We start from the raw sequence: 22828 nt of genomic DNA on the forward strand, positions 1-22828 counted from the left end.
CTATGCTTTCGGTACCATCCACATCCACGGAGCCATCTATCGCAAAAGGGGATTTCGCACAGCAGAAGGGAAAGGCTTAAAAAACTTGGCCGAAGTCCAGCATCTATTAATAGTAGTGGAAAAACCGAAGGCAGTGGCAGTGATGTATGTCCCAGGCCATCAGTCTGCCAAGACTCTGGAAGCTGTCAGTAACAACAGGGCGGATCAAGAAGCTAGGAGAGCAGCAATGGTGAGTCCCTCCGTGGTCGCGGCTATAGATGTGCCTGTCCCCAAGCTCCCTTTGCTACCTCCCCGACCAGAGTACTCCTCGGAGTAATTTCACTTGGATGAGAGCCCACTCCCTCACTAGAAAAAGGGAGGATGAATGGAGAAGCGACTTGGAAGGCAAGCTAATCCTGCCAGAGAAACTCGGCCGATTCCTGTTAGCTAACTTACATAAGTCCACTCACTTGGGGCGGAGAAAGTTGCTAGACTTGCTGACATCTGCACAACTCCGATTTCCAAACCAGACCATGGCCGTCCGTCAAATTGTGGAGGATTGTGCTAGCTGTACAGCTATGAAACCAGGACAAAGGGAGGGGCACCACACAGGTATTCGGGAACGGGGGAGGGCCCTGGGAAGAAGCTGGGAAGTGGATTTTACCAAAGTAAAACCAGGGAAGTTTGGGTACAAATATTTGCTAGTGTTCATAGATACCTTTTCGGGCTGGGTGGAGGTATTTCCTACAAAGAGGGAGACGAGTCAGGTAGTGGCAAAAGCCTTACTAGAGGAAATCATACCCAGGTACGGGGTGCCTGAGGCAATTGGGTCCGATAACGGTCCGGCTTTCGTTAGTAAAGTTCTGCAGGGACTAGCCCAGGCTATGGGGGCCAATTGGAAACTACATTGTGAATATAACCCCCAGAGCTCAGGGCAAGTAGAAAGGATGAATAGGACACTAAAGGAGACTTTAGCCAAATTGGCCCTGGAGACTGGCGGTGATTGGGTGACACTCCTTCCCTTAGCCATCTTCCGAGTCTGGAACTCCCCTTATGTCCATGGGCTAACCCCTTTTGAGATCCTGTATGGGGCTCCACCCCCCATCATTCAAAGGACCTTAAGCCCAGGACTAGGTGATCTGGCCCCAAATTACCTGACTATGCTACAGGCTCTAGCTAAGGTGCAACAACAAATATGGCCCTTAATTCAAGTGTACCATACTACTGAGAGGGTCCTGACTCCGGAACATGGCATAGTCCCCGGTGACATGGTATGGGTTAAAAGGCATCAGTCCAAAACCCTAGAGCCTAGATGGAAAGGACCTTATGTTGTACTGCTTACTACCCCCACCGCCCTCAAGGTCGATGGAATTGCACCATGGGTACACCACTCCCATGTGAGATGGGCACGTCCTCAGGAGGAGCAGGGAAATTGGACCGCACGACAGCATCCCACAAATCCACTCAAGCTCTGGCTGATACGAGATGCTCCGGAAAACGAAAACACCCCAGATGCTCCGCAGCCCTCCTAGAATGGGATCATCACCTGGGTCCACTACACCCACATCAGACCGGCAGACCCGGTAGCTGTGAAGGAAGACTTCCTGCCAACAAGAAGGGTGTCCCACCACAAGGACAATTCCTTCAAACTCAAACTTCAGCAAACTGGACCTCGGTAACCTTATTCCTTTTTCTAACCCTGTCCACTACTTGCTTGGGGCATACAAATCCACATCAACCTTTTAACCTGACCTGGATGATTGTAGATGTATCCACAGGAGACATTCTTAACCAGACCTCCAAGGTGACCCCTCCCAGCACCTGGTTCCCAGAATTATACTTTGACTTAAGGGCCTTATTCACTGGCAGGGGACAATGGGATTTGCGCCAAAGTTACTTCTATGTCTGCCCCGCTCCCCAACCCAACCACAGAAAAAAATGTGGAGGAATCGCAGACTATTATTGTAAGTCATGGGGTTGTGAGAGCTCAGGGGACATATGGTGGCCACCCCCCAAACAGGGGGACCTTATTCAGTTAAGTAGAGTCTCTCAATCTGGTATTACATACCACCAACCTAGACCTATAAATACGGGATGCCCAACTCCCCCCAATTATAATCCCATTATGATAAATTTCACTGATTTAGGAAAAAAGGTGACAAATTGGGAATTGGGTAAATCCTGGGGAGTCAGACTCTACAAAACAAATCATCCAGGAGCCCTTTTTACCTTGCGGTGTGTGCGACAACCAGTCTCTACTCTAACAATAGGACCTAATCTCGTGTTAAGGCCTAATCCTGTGTTAAAGCCAGAGTTGTCTGAGGCAAAATTGGTTCCACGCACAACTCCCCAGATGCCCCAGAACACCACTCCCAACGACTCTCAGAGTCCCAAAGCGACACCCCCAGAACCCACAACCACCGTTCCCTTCACTGTACCACCTAGCCCCCTGGAGACCTTGCTGTTTGCTACATTTGAGACCTTGAATAGGACAGCCCCCTAATCTAACTGAGGCTTTCTGGCTTTGCTACAGCCCTTCACCCCCTTTCTACGAGGCTATTGGAATCAATTCCTCTTTTGTAGCCAACACTACCACTCCAACGGGTTGGGAGGCCTGACCCGCCGGCCTGACCATGGCTCAGGTCAGTGGCCAAGGGACTTGTGTAGGGCAGGTCCCAAAAGGAAATAAAAAATTGTGCGCTACTATACTTGAGCACCCAAACTGGAATGCCTCCCATTGCATAACCCCAGCCGGAGGTGCCTGGTGGGCGTGCTCGCTGAACGGGCTGACCCCCCACTTGGCTGGATCGGTCTTTAATGCCTCCCGGGAATTCTGCCTGATGGTGATAGTGGTGCCTAGAATCCTCTACCATCCAGCTGAATATCCCATTCTTTACTGGTCTGACCGCCCCCGGGCAAAAAGGGAGCCCATTACCACCCTAACCATCGCTACCCTATTTGGAATAGGCCTGGCAGGGGCGGGTACCGGCATAGCCTCTCTGGCCACTCAGCACTCCAGCCTCACCTCCCTCAGGGCGGCGATCGATGAGGACCTAGACCGTATTGAAAAATCCATTAGCCACCTTGAAAAATCCCTAACTTCTCTATCCGAGGTAGTCCTCCAGAACCGGAGGGGACTGGACCTACTGTTCCTTAAGAATGGTGGCCTCTGTGTGGCTCTAGGGGAGGAATGTTGCTTTTACACCAACCACACCGGGGTTGTTCGCGACTCTATGTCCAAACTTCGGGAAGGCCTAGAGCAACGAAAAAGGGAAAGAGAGGCCAGGGAAGGCTGGTTCGAATCTTGGTTCAACCAGTCCCCTTGGTTAGCTACCCTCCTGTCTGCACTAGCAGGGCCGATAGTAATCCTCCTGTTACTGGTCACCATAGGACCTTGTATTCTAAACCGACTTGTGACTTTCATCAAAAACCGAATTAACACTGTCCAACTTCTGGTCCTCTGCAAACAATACCAGGCTCTTCATCCCCTTGAGAATGATTCCTCAATATAGTCCAAAGAAAAGGGGGGAATGAAAGGATGTGCCCTTTGCCCCAGCAGATCCCCATAGCAGAAACCAGTAAAGCCAGCACAGGATGCCCCGTGCAGGATAAGATAAACAGGATGGGGGCAGGTGGAATGTGAGGAATGTGAGGAATGTGAGCAGATTGCGAAAGACGACTAGAAGTACGTGCAAGATGTGCCCTGCCTGCTTGCTAAATGTAACCGTGTGTGCGAATACTGACCCTTGAATCTATAGGCTAAGAAGTAATGTACTCTTAAATGGATAGGCTGGAAATGTATGTGGTGTTACAAACTCATTGGCTATGTACTGTGCAGGCTTTTGCTGTAACGGCCGGTAGGGGCCTATATAAGATCTTCCCTAAAGAGGCTCGGGGTCTTGTCTGCCCAATCGGACCTGTGTGTCTGTGTGGGAGCTTGACCCTGGCTTGCCAGCTCAATAAACTCTGCTTTGTTGATTGCATTCACACGTGACTCTCTGTCTCTCGGAGGAATAGGATTCTCGGACCCTAACAGTGTGAACCACACCAAATGCATATTTTGAATCAGTGTATATGGTCCTTTCTTTGTCCTTTAAGTGTTTTAAGGCCTGATATAGAGTAAACAATTTGGAAGTCTGTGCTGACTAATTGTTAGGGAGTCAGCCTGATTCTATTATAGTCATGGCCTTCATGCATCTACGATGGAATATGCATTATGCCTTTTTCCCTCAAATACCCAAGAGGATCCATCCACAGAGAAATGGAATCCAGTCTGGAGAGGAGTTTCCCCAAGGTCTGGCCTTACTTTCATTTGGTATTAAATAATACCTAACCATTTACTTTTGGGGATTTCTCCCTCCTGCTTCCCCACCAAGAAAGTGGCTAGATTTAGGGCCTCATCAGTAGTTAAAGTCAGGTCAATCTTTTCTAGCAAGATAGCTTCATACATTAGGATCCTGGAATCTGTCAGCCATCTACCCACATTTTGGTTTAAGATTATTCTAACTTAATAAGGAGTGCTAATAACTAGACTTACCCCAAAGGTGATTTTTCTACTTTCTTTGATTAGAAGAGCTCTGGGAACTATTGCTTGAATGCACTTAGGCCAACCTCTAGGTGACAGGATCTACGAATTTAGATAAGAAGGCCACACGTTGATGTTGACCACCATGTTTTTAGGTTAGCACCCCAAGGGCAACTCCCTTGTTTACATTTACAAAGAGGTGAAAAGGCTATTCAAGAGAGGGCAAGGCTCGCATTGGGGCTGTGATAAGGGCCTGTTGTAGCTCATCTACTTGTTTTATCTCCCTGGGGGTCCAAAGAAGGGGATTTGGTCCCTCTTGGGTCAATTTGAGATATAAAGATTTAGTTTTAAGGGCATATGAGTCTATCCATAACTGGCAGTATCCCACCAAGCCAAGGAACTTTCTTAATTCTTGTTTTGTTTCTGAGAGTGGGACACCAGTGATTCCTTCTATTCTTTCTGGACCAATCCTTCCTTGGCCCTTACTGATGAAATGTCCCAGATGTTTTACTTAAGTCTCAGCAAACTATAACTTATTCATTGAAATATGAAGTCCCCAGCTTCCCAGAAAATATATAAAGCTAATAGTTGTGTTCATCACCTTCCCCTGGCTATCCCTTGACAGAAGTAAATTGTCCACATATTGGAGGAGGCACATGTGGAGGTTTAACTTGAACTATTCTACATGGAAGGGGGAGGTGGGGAAGAGAGAGCCTGGGGGATGGTGTGGGGGCTGGCTCTGGTGCCTGAGCTGGAGGAGCAGAGGGGTTATAAGGGGGGGGGAAGAGAGGAGAGTAAATTCCAGTTAAAAGAACTTTCAGTTTTTTTTTCTTCAAGTGGAAACAGGACTATGGGACTCTGTCTTCAACAGAGGGCATCTCCTCTTGAGCGACTGGGCTTTTGTTGTTTACATGTTGAATTAATAACTGGCAGACCCAGTCCTCACAGACCCAAATTTTGGTCAAAAAACCAAAGGCTTTAAGATTGGTTTGGGGGTCCAGATAAAACAATAGTATTTAACAATTCTTTCTTTGTTTTTCCCTTTAGTACAGGGGCTATCATCCCAATATCTAAACATCTTTCCTAGGAGACTCTCAGAGGGTATTTTATCCTTGATCTTTGTTTGTGGACCTCCCTCTTTGCTACCTTTATTTCACATATCCCCCTTCTGGTTGACTGTACTCTATTTATCAGGAGCTCAACCCCCCTTTTGCCTTGGAAGTTTCTTGTTCCCTCATTCTCTTTGCCTTGTCCATGTCTGGCCACACCCTCATGGGAGCTTAAGGCACCTCTTGTATCTGGCAGGTCAATATAAGCTCCTGACCTGGATTAGATTCAAGAATCTAATTCTGCCTTTAAACAGTATGAGATTTCCTTGGAAGTATGGATCAGGACTCCACTTTCCCTTTGTGTCACCCAACACATCTCATTTGCATGTCATACAGCCTTCAATATCCTGACCACCAAGACTTTACTTGGTCACCCCATTACATTTCTCATCTTGGTTTGTGCACAAAACTTATGTGGTCACCACGGTCCCTGTCTTTAGAGCTCTTTTACCTATGTTGTCAAGAAATTCTGGAGACCTGGTTCATTTGCAGATCTGGAAAGTTGTAGTCATCAGCTGAACTTTGGGGCCACCAAAACCAGGCAGTAGGACGTGTCTCCCCAGGGAAGAGCTGGGGCCCTCCTTCCTAGACGGAATGTAAAATCCCAGACCAGGGCCCCAAATTGTTGGAATTAAAGACCCTCCAGTGCCAAAAGCAGACATACGAGAGACAGAGGAAATCTTTACAAGGCAATTTCTTTTGATCAAAAGGGTGTTAGCATGTATTCATGCCAGCTGAGTGGACATGTGAGCACAAAATGGTCAACAGCGGCTTCTCCTTACATCCCTGATGCAGTTGTAGCTGCTCCTCACCTGGGATTTATCCAGGTCAAAGGTTCACAATCTTTCTGGTTTAGCTAAAAGTCTTGGGGGATGGGTTAGGACACATAATTTGGTGGGCAATTTTCATGGGCAATGGGGTTGTACAAGAATCCAGAAGAAACAGGAAACTTTGAACAATGCAAGTCACCTAAGATGGCGACCTGAGGAATTTTAAGTGATCTAAGAGGGTGACATATACTTTAATGGAAAAGATCATTTTTCTTAACAGAACAAACCACCAGGATGGGATAGTGGTGTGGGAATTAAAGTCAGGAATTCTGAATTCTGGCACAAGCCAAGTAGATTATCGAATGTTATCTGGGTCTTGTGTTCCCAACTCTGCATACTGAAGAAAAGTCTAAGTATTGGTGAATAGTAATAGGGACTCATGTCTTTCAGTTTGCTCCAGAATATTAGTTTCCTCACCGAGATGCTAATATGAGCTCACCAGGTGATAACTTTAGAGATGCTTACTGGGTATGAACTGTGGCAAGTGGAGTCCCAGTTTCTGCCTAAAGGGGACGCTGCTATTGTGCCATACAAGAAAGCAGGCCTTACCTACTAGAGCTTTCAAAATTTCAAAAGAAACCAGATACTTAGTTGGCTTTTTAAATGTAAGATTGTCTGCTCTTAAAATGTTGGCAATTAATTTATATCAAAATTGTTTTGGTGGGACTTGGTTTGAACTCAGGGCTTTGTACTTGTGAAGTGGACACTCTATCACTTGAGCCACACCTCCAGTCCACTTTGCAGTAGTTATTTTTTTGAAGATACGGGTATCTCAAACTATTTGCCTAAGCTGGCCTCCAACCTCAATTCTCCTGATCTCAGCATCCCGTGTAGCTAGGCATGAGCCACAGGAGTCTGGCTAATAATGTATATTAAATTTAAAAACAACATCCAGGCCAAACATAATACACAGGCATCTATCCTGGGACTTATAAGTTTGTGAACTTTGATCTATAATATCTCTACAACCAACCAAGCTCCCAATTTATTCCACATATAAAATCCTTTCAATTTTTTTTCAATAGTCTACTACTGTCCAAGACTTTCTCAGAACTAGACTATAAATACCTGGGAGCCTCACCTGGGATTGAAATCATGTCTGTATCCCATCACTTCAATGATGGCTGCCCAGTTATATTTTCAGCTATATGTCTCTGATGTCCAAATTTTTCCTGTAAGTAAGGCATTTATTTTCTTACTGTCCTCTTCAGATTTTTTTTCCTGAATTTTAGAATTGATCGAGATTTTAAAATATAGTCTTAAATAAACAATGGCCTAACATGGCCCATAATTTAAAAGGTAAAGTTTTATACAGTGAAAGATAGTTCTTCCTTTGTTTCCTTTTCCCCAGCTATGCATAGCCTCTTTCTCGATGCAATCATAACATTTGAGCAGTTTTTTGTGTATCTTCCCAGATAAATCATATGTATAGATATGTAAATATCTATACATATGTATATATATTTATATATATCTAAATGTATTTGTATATTTAGATATACACAGACACACATGCATACACATGTAAACAGACATGTTTTTTGCATGAAGTGGGGGCGTACTGTATATTTGTTCTGCTTTCTATACCTTATGTTTTACATTTAAGTGTATATGTTAGAAATCCTTTTTATATTAATATATGAAAACTATCCTAATTCTTTCACTGTATGAATCTGTCATATTTCTTTGTCTAGTTCTCTGTTGAAGTACACTTGGCTGTTTATATTCTTTTGCCATTACAAATAATACAGCACAAATAATCTTAGAGGAAGTTTTTTTTTTTTTTTTTTAATGTAGACCTCTGCTCTGACCTCAATTTAAAAATTATTCTTTTGTATGTATTTGGAGCACTCACACTGGGGGAAGCTAGCTGTATGTAATGAGACTCCCAGACAGTGCTCTGGAGATGTTGGTGTGGTAAGTAGCTAATAAGAGGTCTTCTGAAACAACCAGCACAAACCTGTCAGGTGTGTGTATGTGTGTGTGTGTGTGTGTGTGAGCTACCTTGGAAGAAGATACTTCATTTCCTGTCTGCTAACAACTTGACTGTACCTCATGAAAGACCATAAGCTGCAAACACCTAGCTTCTACCGGATACCTGAACCATAGAAATTGTGTGATATAATAAGTATTTATGTTTTTAAGTTGCTAAACCAGGTGTAGTGATATATGCCTGTAATCCAGTGAGGTAGACTAGGTTAGGGACAGTTTGGGAATGCTCCCCTTCTTGGCTCAAGGGCTCCTGCCCCAGCCCACAGGTGAGAGGAGCCAGGTGATAATGTATTGTCTCTCCACCTCCAGTTCAAGGGGTATAAAAACAACCTATCAAGAGACCCCAGCCCTTCTTCTTCCCTTCACTCAGCTGGCAGAAGGGGTGACTCCCCTTCCCTCAATAAAGCTATTCTACCTCACCCCATCCATGTGTTATGCTTGGATTCTTCCATTTGAAATGCAAGGGCCAAGATCTTCTGAGAATACAGATTGCCAATAGCACCAGCATTTGTAAGGCACTGAGGCAGGAGAATTGAGATTTCAAGGCCAACCTAGGCTACATGGTGAGACCCTGTGTCAAACTTTCCACACACCCACTCCCACCAAAAAAACTACTAAGTATGGGGCAATTTGCTACATAGCATTAGTCAACTAATAAAGGGACTGATGTTAACTGACCCATGTTTTAGAAGTGAAAAATATACATAGGGACATGGGAAAAAAAAGGAGAGAAGTATTTCCTGCCCCCCATGCAGGAAATGGGAGACTCAAAATGATACCCCCCCAATCTTTTCATCTTATATGGAGAGCTGGGGAAATAACTTGGTCAAAGATAATGGATCTGAGATGCTGAGATGGCTGTTAAAACAGGGTGGGATCTTTCTGACCCACCCAAACAAGGGACAATAGATGTGTTTTAGAACTTTCCTTTGTTAGACATTTTTCTACAACCATCCAAGAAGCCCAGGAGTTTGTTAACATCTCAGACAGAAAGGCAGATACAGATAGCCCTGTTCTTCTAATTTAACATCTAAAAAGAGGTGGGAGGGAGTGACCAGCTACTGGCTTTTAATTTTTTTATTTTACTTTTTTGTTTCAATATCTGCATCTGGCCCTTTTAATATTTATTAAAATAACATAAGGATTGGAGGTGTGGCTCAAGTGGTAGAGCCACCTAGGAAGCCCGAGGCCCTGAGTTCAAACCCCAGTACCACCAAAAAACCCAAAAAAACCCCATATATATATATATATATATATATATATATATATATATATATATAAATTTCCTGTCTCCTCATCTATCCTGCCTCATCCATAGCTCATGGCTAATTTCTACCTAACAGTATTGACTGGTAACCCAAATGATAAAATAAATATGATAAAATAAATATCCACAAGCCCATGCTGGCATAAGTAGAAGATGGAATAGATAAATAAATGGAGAAGAGACAAATTTCAAATTCCAAGTATGTTATGTAACTACTTCCCACTTCAGGAGATGGATATTACTCTACAGTCCTTGCCCTTTGAGTATGTGCTGTGTTTAGGGACTTCCTTTGGTTTGAAATAAAGTCAGTGGTGATACATTTTCAAGTTAAGGCATTTAATCCTGGCCACTTGCTTGTGTATCAGCTTGGGGCCAACTGATAAGGAAACTTAAACTGGCAGGGTAAATCACAATAGAATGAGGAAATGGGTAAAAAGTGTGTACATGCCAGAAAGCACATACCATAGGGAGACCAAAGGCAGATACCACTTTTAAGCCCACTTCTAAAACTTGACAATCCCAAAAGAGATGTATTTTCAAATAACCCATTAAGAAATCTAGGCAACGTCTGAGAAAAAAATATGTACCCCGTAGTACTCTGCCAATGAGGAACCTGGGGGAGGAGGGAGGGGGGAGAAACTTTTGCACTAGACAATATAATGCTTGTTGTAACTGCTTACAGCTCATCTGGCACCCAATTTTGCAAGTCACCATTAAAGTCTTGCCTTCTATGTACTCCACACGTCTCTGAGTCCATTCTTTGAGTTTGGACAGGTGAGCATATTTCTCACATTTCCAGAGTAGAATATGGAAAGAGAAGGAAAAGTGACCTTACTGTAGACAGATGCTTTTCTCCCAAGATAGTGGTAGAATCTTACATTAGAAAATACTGGATTATCTGGTTCCACATTTTTTAACCATTGATCATTTTCTATCATTTCCAGAATCTATTCCTTTTGTTTCTATCAAGGGTAATTTAAACAAATAAAAAGAGTATTTGGTTCTTAAGATATCATTGCCCCTACCTTCACTTTCTATAGATACCAAAAGGAGTTTGTTGTAGCAGAATCTGCTTTAGTCAGTCTTGCAGGGCCTTTTCTTGAACCTGCTGAAAACATCTGCTCACAGAGACAGAAGGAAAAGTCAATTGTATTGGGATTGCCACTAAACAGTTGCATCTGAACACAGGAAGAAGGATCATGAGTTCCAGGCTAACTTGGGCTACACAGTGAGACCATACCTTAAAAAGGAAAAAAAAAAGTGGGTCTGAGGTTTGTTCCTGTTCAGGTTGCTGTAGCAAAATTGCATAGGGCTGGAGGTATTGCTCAGTGGTAGGGCACTTACCTAGCTTGCCAGAGAACATGGGTTCAATTCCCAGTGTTAACAGGGCTCCCTTGAAATTAGAATTTTTTTTAAAATTTTTTTCTTTTATTATTCATATGTGCATACAAGGCTTGGTTCATTTCTCCCCCCTGCCCCCACCCCCTCCCTTACCACCCACTCCACCCCCTCCCTTTCCCCCCCACTCCCTCAATACCCAGCAGAAACTATTTTGCCCTTATTTCTAATTTTGTTGTAGAGAGAGCATAAGCAATAACAGGAAGGGACAAGGGTTTTTGCTAGTTGAGATAAGGATAGCTATACAGGGTATTGACTCACATTGATTTCCTGTGCGTGGGTGTTACCTTCTAGGTTAATTCTTGAAATTAGAATTTTTAAAAATTGTCTAATTGTCTTTTTTAGTCTTGGTGTTCTATAGGAAATATGATAAAACAGAACACCCCCCCCAACCACCACCACCTCAAGCTCTGACCTCGGGAGTCAGGATCACCCAACAAGAACACAGAAAGCCAGAATTGTGACTCATTGCCTAGCTCAACTCATGAGGACCACAGCTTAATTTACATATGCACATTTCCCAGCTTTTGTTCTGTAAGGAAATATAGGCCCCAAAATGACCACGTGGAGAGGAGTGATCTGGCCAAGAGATTCTTTATTGCTGGGTGGGAGAGGAAAGAGCAGAGAGCCAAGAGAGAGGGGGATAGAGGGGCAGGGGCTCAAATACGCCTCAGTGAGACTTGGCATGATCTGATTGGTTAGGATCTTATGGCTCATGCTGATTGGAGGTTGGGGCAGAAGGAAGGTTCAAGCTAGACTTGAGGCAGGACTGTGACCCTGGAAGGCAGGACTGTGACTCTGGGAAACGGAAGCTTAAGGGTGCAGTAAGAACTGAAACCTATCGGCGCCATTATTGCCAACATTCCTCCCTTTTTTATTTGTTAAGGAAGGGGGGTGTTGTGTTTGCTCTGGCTTCTTCGAGCTGGCAAGGGGTGGCGTAAGGGAAGGGAGGGTTAGTTAGCAAACTATGTTGGGGTGCTGAGCCTCATGAGGGCGTACATCCAGGCTCCAAAAATGAAAATTTCCTCTTCCCTGAAGTTGATGAAGGTCCCTTGCAGCCGCAGGTCATAAAGAGTCCCGAGCCAATCCTCCGACCTCCACATGGTGGGTATCAGCCAACTATCCTCACGTTTTGGAGAGGTTGGTATCCCTGGAGGTACAGCTGGTTAAATTTTTGATTAGCAATAGTAGACATGCAGTATGATACAAGGGATGAAGCTTAAGAATAGGAGAGCAAGAAACATAGCCTTTAGGATGGGCATTGGCCAGGAGAACCACTGTGAAATGTTTCCTAGACAATTTCAAGAGTCCTCCAACTACCTTCTCCATTTTCTAATTGTTTCTTGAGAGCAGAGTCTGTTGGAAGCAAGTTCTTCTAAGAGAAATGGGTGGCCATACATTATCTAAGACCCAAATGGGAATATTAGGAGGAGCATAAAAAGGTGTCTGCTCAGTGATCACATACCTAGGGATCTAAATTCTGCAAAATCCTGTAACTGCCAGGAAAGCTGTAAGCTGTCTTGTGGTATGGGGGTTGGGAAACAGAAGATTGGGTTGATGCATTTATGACTCAGGGAGTGAGTCTGTCCCTTTAAGGCCACACCTAGGTAGGTGACCTGTGGGAGGCAGGGGCTGTCAGGATTTAAATGTAACACTCTTGGATAAAAGAGAGCTTTAGCTCATTATTTTATATAAACTGACACTTTTAACCTTTTAAATGTTTGTACCATATTTAGATTAAGTATAACATAACACTGTTACAAGGTGGTCATTTAAGACACATAAGCAAATATGTAAATGAACTCTGATTTAGTAGTACTTAAAGCTTGACAAGATCAGCAGAAAACACAAATAATTTCTTTGATAAAATCTTTCTCTGTCATGGTTTTTTGTAGATGTTACTCAGAGCAGAACAATATTAAGATAACCTTGTTATTTCATAGACATAGAGGATTTGATTTTAGTTTGACATGACCCTAAAAGTCTTTTAGGCAACTCTTAGATTACATTCAACTTTAACTTTATCACACATCAAAGTTTTTTATTATGCACTTTTAAAACTTACTTAGACCTTTATATAACATACTAAACCCTTTGATGGCTTGTTTTTATCCCTCCTGTTTGAAACAATCTTTAGGATAAATCCTTTTTTACAAAATCCTTTCTCATCCAAAAACATTTATTTTTCCTTTAACTTCTCAAAAATACATTTATTACCTATCTATATCCTTTCCAGTTGTTTACTTTGTAACTTATATTTTAAAATTAACCTTTATAAGAATTTTAAATTTATTATAGGGGCTGGAGCAACTCATTAGTAGCCCTTGTTGTTTTGAGGAATTTATGATAGGCATAAGGCCTCATCTCCCTCAGGCTTGAGGGGATATTGTTTTAGGTGTGGAAATGGTGAGGGATTTTTGAGTTTTATTTGAATAGGGAGGGCCATCCTGGCTCACCCTACACTCATCTCATCAGTCCACACTGTGGAATCTTCTTTGTTCCTGAAGGAGGGGGCAGCAGAGATAGCTGCCTGGGGGGAGGAGAACTTCAACTTTTAATTGAGATAGTAAATCCTGTCCCAGCAGGGACACTGGAGTTTTAGGTACTATGAGGAAAGAGTGACAGAAGAGGAGGTCTTAAACTAGCGCTCTAGGGGCTGGTCAGATTTGCCCCAAATGATAACTTTTGTCATTGGACTGGGGACCAGGAGAAAAAGGTAAAACAGAGAAACAGGCTCCACTGTCTAGGAGGAAAATGACCTTTTGTTTTTCTGCCATTGTGGCTCCTCAGCATTGATGCCAGGAGGCTTGGACCCATCAATCCATAGGAGGTGGCACCTCGCCTTCCATCTGGTGACGGGGGCACTTAGACCCCCAGTGGTTACCTTTGGAGAGGGCAGGGTCCCGGTTGGGGGCAGGGCAGTCTCCTGGGCTGTCCCTCCTTAAGCATTCTCTGCAGAAATGCCCCTCCTGTCCACCATGGTAGCAAGTTCAGGACTCAGGCCCCAGTCGGGTGGGGCCCTCTGAGAGCAGCAATGAGGCCATGGTGTCTCTTATCTTTTTCTCTCCTGTTAGTAAGGTCCTGGACATACAGACATAGCCGTAAATACAGACATGGCTAGCTGTATTGCTTGGCTCAATGACTTTTCCCTTCAGGCACAGTCTGAGTTTTTATGAATATCTGGGGCTGACTGTTAGAAATTTATCTTTGAGGAGAACCTCTCTCACCTGTGACTCTGAGTCCACCATGGTATGCTTTCTGATAGGTTGTTGCTGTAAAGTAAAGTTGTTATTTTACATTGACACATGACACTCTGGAGAGCAAGTCTCTGAACTGTTCTAGGCCTCAGTTTCCTCACTTGAAGAATGAGGGATCTGGTCTAGGTTAAACTACGTTTTTCCACTATGAGATGGCTGAAGTGACATTAATGCCACTTATCTTCTTTACCATTTTTTATTTTATTTAATTAATTAATTTATTTTAGTAATGCTGGGGAATTGAACCCAGGGCTTTGCACATGCTGGGCAGACATTCTCCCATTGAGCTACTTCCACAGCCCCAAATATTATTATTATTTCTTACTTTGGCTGTACTGGGCTTGAACTCAGGACTTTCTGCTTGTAAAGCGGCACCCTACTGCTTGAGCCATATAATCATTTCCAACCTGAGCGGCCTGGGCCAGAACCCATTGCTTTTCTAATGAGAGAAATTTGTATAGGGGACCTCAGTTTACCTTTTTTTACTTTTATAGAAAAGGTCTATTATAATTTAAGGAGCCCTGTGAAACCACTTCTCTTGGTCACCCAAGGCATACTGAGGCTGACCTCAGTACAAAGCTTCCAACATCTACCAGCCAAAGACTGGAAGATGCAGGTCCCATCTAGAAAGAACAAAACGTTAGGATCCTGTCTTTTAGCTAACAGCAGGCAGCCTCTTTAATAAAGCCTACCTATTTAACAAAGAAATAAATCATTTGTAAAGTTAGAGAAGGGCATTCAGAGGGCATTTCAGACCAATAACAGGGCCATACAGGACAACTAGTATTACTATTTGGAGGGAAAAATTTATGCTGAGGCCAAAGGTATAGAAAATTCTAAATGAGAAGTTGAGACCACAGTAATGTCTATTTAGTTATTTTTGGAACTATAACCTTGAGCTAACAATTGACTTATAAGGGTCTGATGCCCTGAGGTGTGAGATGGGGCTAGGAGAAAGACTTGTGCATGGTGCCACTCCCTCCACACACACCTGGGACAAATGACCCTGACTGCCTAAGCCTGATCCTGTGGCCTGTTGCCCCTCCCCCCTTCCTGTGTACTCTGTGCGTGTTTATTCTAGGGGAAGTGGTGGCGGGCTGCAGCCATCGTCACGTGTGGCTGGCGGCCCAGGATTTGCTGGGTCCTCTCTATGGATTTTCTTAGCTATGGCAGGCATTTTTGCTGTGTCCAGAAGCCGGCATCCTGTGCACAGGTGTGCCTGTTTGTTTTCCCTCCTCCCCTTGTGGGGGCAGAGTTAGAGTGTAAGCATGGCAGCTGCAGGTTTTTGCAAGTGCTCTTGTAAAGCAGCTGATTTAAAGTTACATTAGACTGAGAGGCCTGGCAAACTAGTTGGAATAGCTTAAGTCATAAGGTACCATGCTACAGGTTTTTCATGGGAGGAAGGGTCCCAGTAAGCCCAGGGAGGGGAAGACAGACAGAGACAAAGGACACATGGTGAGACCATGGAGGAGGCAGAAAAGGTGCACTGACATCTTAGGTAAGGGAGGGGAAGGCAGAGCCTGGAGGCATGATACACGCTTAAGGGATTAGCCATCACCTGTGTCTCTAGGTTGCTCCCATTGATTGGTACTGGCAGGCTTTCAGGAAACAAAACCTCCATTCTCTGGTCACCGAATAAAGCATGAGCTCTCTCAGAGCTCGAATTGCCTTGAGGCCAGAATTGGCAAGGAGTGGCTCGCTTAACTCCATGACAGGGAAAGTTTTTCAGGAAGATAGGAGGAGATAGCTATGGTAAGCAGTGTAAGAAGTCTGTGTACATGGGGAAGGAGGAGGTTTGGAGAGGAATTGGCTGATTTAGAAACTGGTTTACAGGCTGATAGAATCTGTGCAGGGGAACAGAAAGTACAGAGGGAGGATTTGAAGTTAGAGAGCCGGATTTAGATGGAGGTATGAAAAGGCTTGGACATAATGGAATCTCTCCCCATCGTCCCGATCACTCACAGTAGTTATATGTCCCATAAAAGGTTTGGATTTAAAGACCCAAAAAGGAGCCAGTGACTTTGGTTGTCTAAAGGATAAGTGGGCCAGATTTGAGGGCAAAAGCAGATCAATTTTTTCAGTTTTATTTCTGGGGTCAGACCCAAGGTGTCTAAATTATTGAGGAGGTATTTTAGTGGGGAGTCAGACGGCAAAGAGGAGGTGGCCCCCATAGTGGGAGCCAGTTGGAAGGATATATGGAGTCATGGGGCATCTCCTCGTGGCTCAAATATCCTGAGAACAGTACAAAGTGCATGAGAAACAGCCGTCACTGTGCTCAAGTGGCTTGTAGGGCTCCCGGGGCCCAGAGGCTGTGGGTCACCCGGCACTGGGCTTTGCAGATGGGCGGTCTCTGAGACTGATGACAAAAATAGACCCAAGCTGAACAGAGGGAAGGGAGGAGCCCCCCTCTACCCTCTGAGTCCCAGAGATATCTGAAAAGGGGGGGCGTGTTTAAACCCCAGAGACACTGAAGGGAGAGACCGCAAAGGGAGCCCAATAAGGGTATGTGGACTCATCAAAGAATGTCCGGTGTTGGATGCAAGCAGGGCGATTGGGAGGATGAGTCCTGGCCAGTCACGTCCTCAGGGTGGTCGTGGGGGGAGTTGGAATCGGGGTCCCACCAGGATTAGTGGGGAAATCCACCCTGAGTCATGGCACCAAATGTAAGGAAATATAGGCCCCAAAATGACCACGTGGAGAGGAGTGATCTGGCCAAAAGATTCTTTATTGCTGGGTGGGAGAGGGAAAGGGCAGAGAGCCAAGAGAGAGAGGGAGAGAGGGGCAGGGGCTTAAATACCCCTCAGTGAGACTTGGCATGATCTGATTGGTTAGGATCTTATGGTTCATGATGATTGGAGGTTGGGGCAGAAGGAGGATTCAAGCTAGACTTGAGGCAGGACTGTGACCCTGGGAAATGGAAGCTTAAGGGTGCAGTAAGAACTGAAACCCATCAGTGCCATTATTGTCAACATGTTCCATCCTTTCTATAAATTGGAACACTGCTGTGAGAAAGGAAGGGACAGACTGAGAATGGCTCTCTCCCCAGTTTTGGCTAAAACTGTAAATAAATAGATATTTCCTTTTTGTATATCTTATCTCATTTTCTCTTGACTACACCAGTGGTCAGACTCAGAGCCAGGTTTTATGCAGCCGGCACTGCAAAAATAAAAACAAACAAAAACTTCACTTAGGACGATGCCAGTCTCCTGTCATCAAGTTTGACAATGGCCTGGTACAAGCCTCTTCAACATATTACAGCTTCTCCCAAATTTTCCCTCCACATCCACAGTTGTTATAATCAAAAGGGACTGGAAAGTTTTATGATATTTTTCCCCCCTCTGGTTTTGTATTTTTACCAGTAGATTTTCTTGCTCTCTTTATTAATCCAAGATTTAAAACACAGTTCTTTGAAATTAAATTGGGTACAGTTCTTGAAAAAGCTAATTACCTACTTTTTACATATGAATGCCGCTGGGATGTGGTGGGGGCAGAACAAGAAATAGTAGAGATATTTCAAAGCAATTGGTTGGAAGCAATTTAGAGAATAAAAAGAAAGTCATTATGCAAATACTTATCTATTAACAGTTATTCATTCTTGAAAGGAGCACTGCTTAGGATTGAAGAGAACACTAGATTCAGGATTTCCACCTGAGATGCTAGAATTCCTTATAATTATGTCAGGCTTCTGAATGGTTATACATCTTATTGCTCACTAAAATGTCTATTATTATTTATAACTGTTAGGAAAAATGCCATTCACAAAGAAAGCTCATGAGAAAAGTCTCACATCCATAGATCAAAGTTTAATGGCAGGCCCAAACTGCCAGGCTGGCTGGGGAAAAGATGGCGCAGCCCCAAGTCTGGGTGAGCAGTGGCTTTTATAGGAGGGGAGGATAAGGAAGTTAGCGCATGTGCAGTAGTCTCTGGTAGGGATGGGTCTGTCTTAGAGCATGGGAATCTGTTTAAGGGCGGGGCTGCCATTTTGGCTGATTCACAAAATGGTGACATTATTGTTCTATCAATAACTACCTTCATAAATACAAGCCCTTCAGCTGTCTTTCCCATCACATGACTCTCCTTTCATTGACCTTACTACTCTTTTTTGGCAGAAATACATCCATACATGGCCCTCTGACTTCAGGAAAAAAATGCTGAGCCAAAGTCTCCATTTTGTATCAAAAAGTCCCCAAATGTGTTAGTCAGCCTTTCTGGCTCTGACAAAGTGAAGCAGGTTAAAAATAGGGAAAGATGCCGTGGGACTTTTCAGACCACATGTAAATTCTCAGTGCATTTCATGCTAAACTCCTTATCTCAGCCCAATGGTATCCTTTGTTGTAAATTGTAAGACAAGAAAGCGTGATTCTGCCCTCCACTACCTCTCAGATAAAAGCTCTTTGCTTAAAACATGAATATTGATCTTCATCATACTCCATACATGTGATTAAAATACCTAAGAACAAGCTTAAATGCATGTCCAGAGTAACTGTCACACTAATCTGACCCACTGGAAACACCCAAGTCTTTCCCCACCACAGATTATTGGGCAGGTGGGGCCACTATCGCTTTTTGTAGTGCCTTACCTTTACTAAACTCTATTACCTCCCTCATTGTTTCTGGGCTGAGTAGTCTAAGACACCAGTCCAGAAGATTCTGAGTCCTTATGTCACCTGGACAGAGAACTGGACAGAGACACATATCACAAAACTGTAACAAAACTTTTTTGGAAGAAAAGGAAAGAAATAGTAAGGGAAAAGAAAAGAAAAGCACTGCCAGAAAAGCAGTGGGCCCCTGCCTAATGGCAAGGAGGCATTGATTAGCAAAACTTTATTGAAAGAAAAGGAAAGAAAGAAGCACCACAAGGGAAAGCAGGTGACACAGAGGCATTGATTTCTTTTTTAAGCCCAATTTTATAAGTTATAAAATGGGGAAAATCTGAGCAGTCCTTAGGGAGGGTCTAGAGTGGCTGGCAGGTTTACTTACCACGACCTTATCACATAACAAGGGGTATCTTGCAAATGGTGCTTATGGTAATTTTTAGGCCTTTAATTGTATATATGAAATGTGACCAAAATTCATGAGGTCCTAAGTAAGAGGATTTGGCCTTGGAGGTCAAATTTGGGGCAAGCCTTTTTGTTTTTACAAGTAAGGCAGACCCAAAGGTCCTTCTTCTGGATGCTGTCTTGCAATGATATTTATGAACACCAGGGTATTTGCAACTTACAGGAGATTTATTATTCTAGAAGTGGTTCAGGGCCATGCTGAGGTTCCTGTTAGCTTAGTTTGCTTAAGAGAGTCCATGGTAAATTATTTTCCCTGTCTATTATCCTGCATCATTACTACATCCACCTTTTATGCCTGGATTCTTCCACATAGGACACAAAGAATCTGGGAATTTTTTTGATCAGGGATTGATCAAGCCTACACCAAAAATACTTAGAAAACAATTTAAGGGAGGAAGGATTTATTTTGGCTTATGCTTCAGAGATTTCAGCCCAAGGATGAATGGCTCCATGTTCCTGTGCCTGTGGTGAAGCAAAATATTTTTGGGGTGGAGAAAGTGGTCCAGGCTGCTTACCTCACAGAGGCCACAAAACAAAGAGAAAATGCCTGACTACCTTCTATTTGCAGATGACACGCAGGAATTTTCAGATGTTGGAGTTCTTGTTCTGCTCTTAGATTGAAAGCAGAGGCAGACTTCAGCAGCAGAGGTCAGAACGATTTTATTTGTAGAGAAGAGAAGAGAAAGGCTGCATGGGGGGGCATGCAGCAGGAACGAGAAACTTGTGGTCCCATGGATCAGGATGGAAATTTGGTTTTTATAGCCTTTTTTTATTGCCTGAGTGTGCAAACAGATGTTTCCTGGGAAGGAGAAGTGTCTCCCTGGCTAATTATCAGCTTTTAGAACCTCCTGCAGTCCACCCTTCAAGTTCCCCCTCTCAATGATCGCCCTAACTGCTGTTAGGAATAGGGATGATGAAGTCTATTCAGTGACTGCTTCCTGCCTACATGGGTCAATGAAGGGGCCTGCAGTGTCAGGACTGGCCAGGCAGGGGTTATCAAGAGAACTGAGTTTTCATCTCCATCAGGGGCATATCCATCAGGGATATCTGTAGTTTGATGGATTCTAGGTGAAAGGAAACAAACTTGACAAGTAAATTTAAAATGCAAGATCCAAACACAAGTAAGAGAATAATGCAAGTACAGGCCTCAGAAAGGGTAGGAACCATGTACTGAAGGGGAGCCAGGATTTCTTTTGATCCCATACCTGTGTAGATACCTGAGTTTCAAGGGACTGTTCCCAGAGCCATTTAGCCTGTTGGAGAATGTAGTCTGCATGTTCTCTACAATGCCTGAAGTGTTTATATATGTGCAACAGGAAGTATTGGCAATGGCACATACCCCTCCTTATTTAACAACAACAACAAAAAATCTAGGGTCAGGCAGTGGTCCATGACCATACAGGCAATGGACGAAAAAGACCTTTGCATGTCCTTAATGGCAAGGTCTACCTGGTCTGAGGTGCCCTCTATTACTTTGGCTAGGTTTCTTGTAGTTACACGATTGGCAATCACCCCATACCTTATTTTAGCTAGGGCTATAATCAATGCTGTTATCCCTAAAACTATTAGAGTAACCTCTTTTTTGAGTTTAAAATTCCCCCTAGGTAGTATGGTGTGTAAACAGTTAGAGGCTGGTTTAGGATAAGTTTGTGAGCTTCAGGCACTAGAAGTCTAACTGCAATGATTTTTCAAAGACATCCTGGCCATCCCTTGGGTACCTGATCTAATTCTTTACTTAAGTAGCCCACTGGCTGGGGAGTGATGCCCTGGAGCTGACTCACCACTCCCAGGGCCAATCCTCCCTTTTCATAGACATATAATTGAAACTTGTCCTGTGCGGGGAGACCAAGGGTGTGAGCTGTCATTAGAGACTTTTTAAACTGGTGGACTGCATTTTCTGACTTGTTGTCCCATTCAATAAAAGGCTGGGATCCTTCTGTAAAGATCTGATATAAGGGCCTTGTTAGGTCTGCATGTCCTAGGATCCAAATTCTACAGTATCTTGTCACCCCCCAAAAGGCCCTCAATTGTTTTAGAGTCTTAGGTAGAGGAAACAGCAGGATCAGATGGATTCTATCTTCTCCTAGAGCTCTTATTTTTTTTCCCCCCAGGACAAGACCTAAATATGTAACCCTAGACTGACACAAATGGGCTTTTTCTTTAGAGATTTTATAACTTCTATCTGCTAGAAAGTTTAGTAAGGATTCAGTGGCTCATGAAATGACAGGCTCATTTGGCCCACAGAGCAGGAGGTCATCTACATATTGTAACAGAGTAGCTTGTGGATATTTCCATTCTGCCAAGACTTGGGTTAGAGCCAACCCAAAAAGATGGGGGCTGTCTCTGAATTCCTGGGTGAGGACAGTCTAGGTGACTTGCCCAACCTTTCATGTGGGGTCCTCAAAGGAAAAAATAGGTTGACTTTTAGTGTGTAAGGGAATGCAAAAGAAGGCATCCTTTAAGTCCAGGACAGAGTAGTAAGCAGTACCTGGGGGTATTTGGACTAAAAGCATATAAGGATTTGGAGGGATCCAAAATGGCAACTGGTACACAGATGCAGACTGTGTTGAGCTCCAGGAATCAGGGACCTTGCAGAGACACAGGAGACATTCTTGGCACAAGGGAGTGCTGAAACTTCAGCACCTTGAACCCCTAGCCTGTGGAAGGCTTCTTCATACCATGATACACTGAAAGAACAGGTGGACCACCACCCCCACAATGCTGGTGCTGGGCCACTGCCTGCCCGCTGACCAGCTGGGCCTCTGCCCTGCAAGTCTACCAGGTCGCCTTACTGCAGGGCCGCCAAACTGTTGCCTGACAGATTGCCAGTCACTGCCCTGCCAGGCTTCCACTCCATGGGCCCGCCAGTCCACATCCCTGCTGGGCCACTGCCCACCTGCTAGCTGTCAGGCCCACCAGCCTTCCTCACCACAGGCCTATGGGCCACCTGCACGCTGACCCACCAGGCTGCCGCCCACTACCCTACACAGGAGGGCTCTTGCACCACCAGATGACGGCTCCAAACCTGCTTAGGAGATGCAGACAAACAGGACTGGATGCTAAAGGAGTAACACCAGAACTACTAAGACTGAAATTCTACTGTTCCTGAATGGGGGATTTTTTTTTCTTTAAGTGTTTGTTTGTCTTGTTTACTGTTTGATTGTCCACACTATCTCCCTGTTGATTTCTTTGATTCTCCATTTTCTTTCTCTTTCTTTATCTTTATCTTCTTTCTCCTTCTTTCTTAGTTTCATTAGCTTTACTATTGTAAGGTAGCTAACACTAAATTACACATACACCAGGGACAGAAACCATACCAAGTGGAATGATGGGAAGACAAAAGAGGGATGGAAACCATTCTCCCCCCCAAAATAAATTAGTACAAGATTCAGAGGGAAATGAAGAAAATGG

This window comes from Castor canadensis, chromosome 13 (assembly GCF_047511655.1).
Source record: "Castor canadensis chromosome 13, mCasCan1.hap1v2, whole genome shotgun sequence".
In the NCBI taxonomy this organism is placed as follows: Eukaryota; Metazoa; Chordata; class Mammalia; order Rodentia; family Castoridae; genus Castor; species Castor canadensis.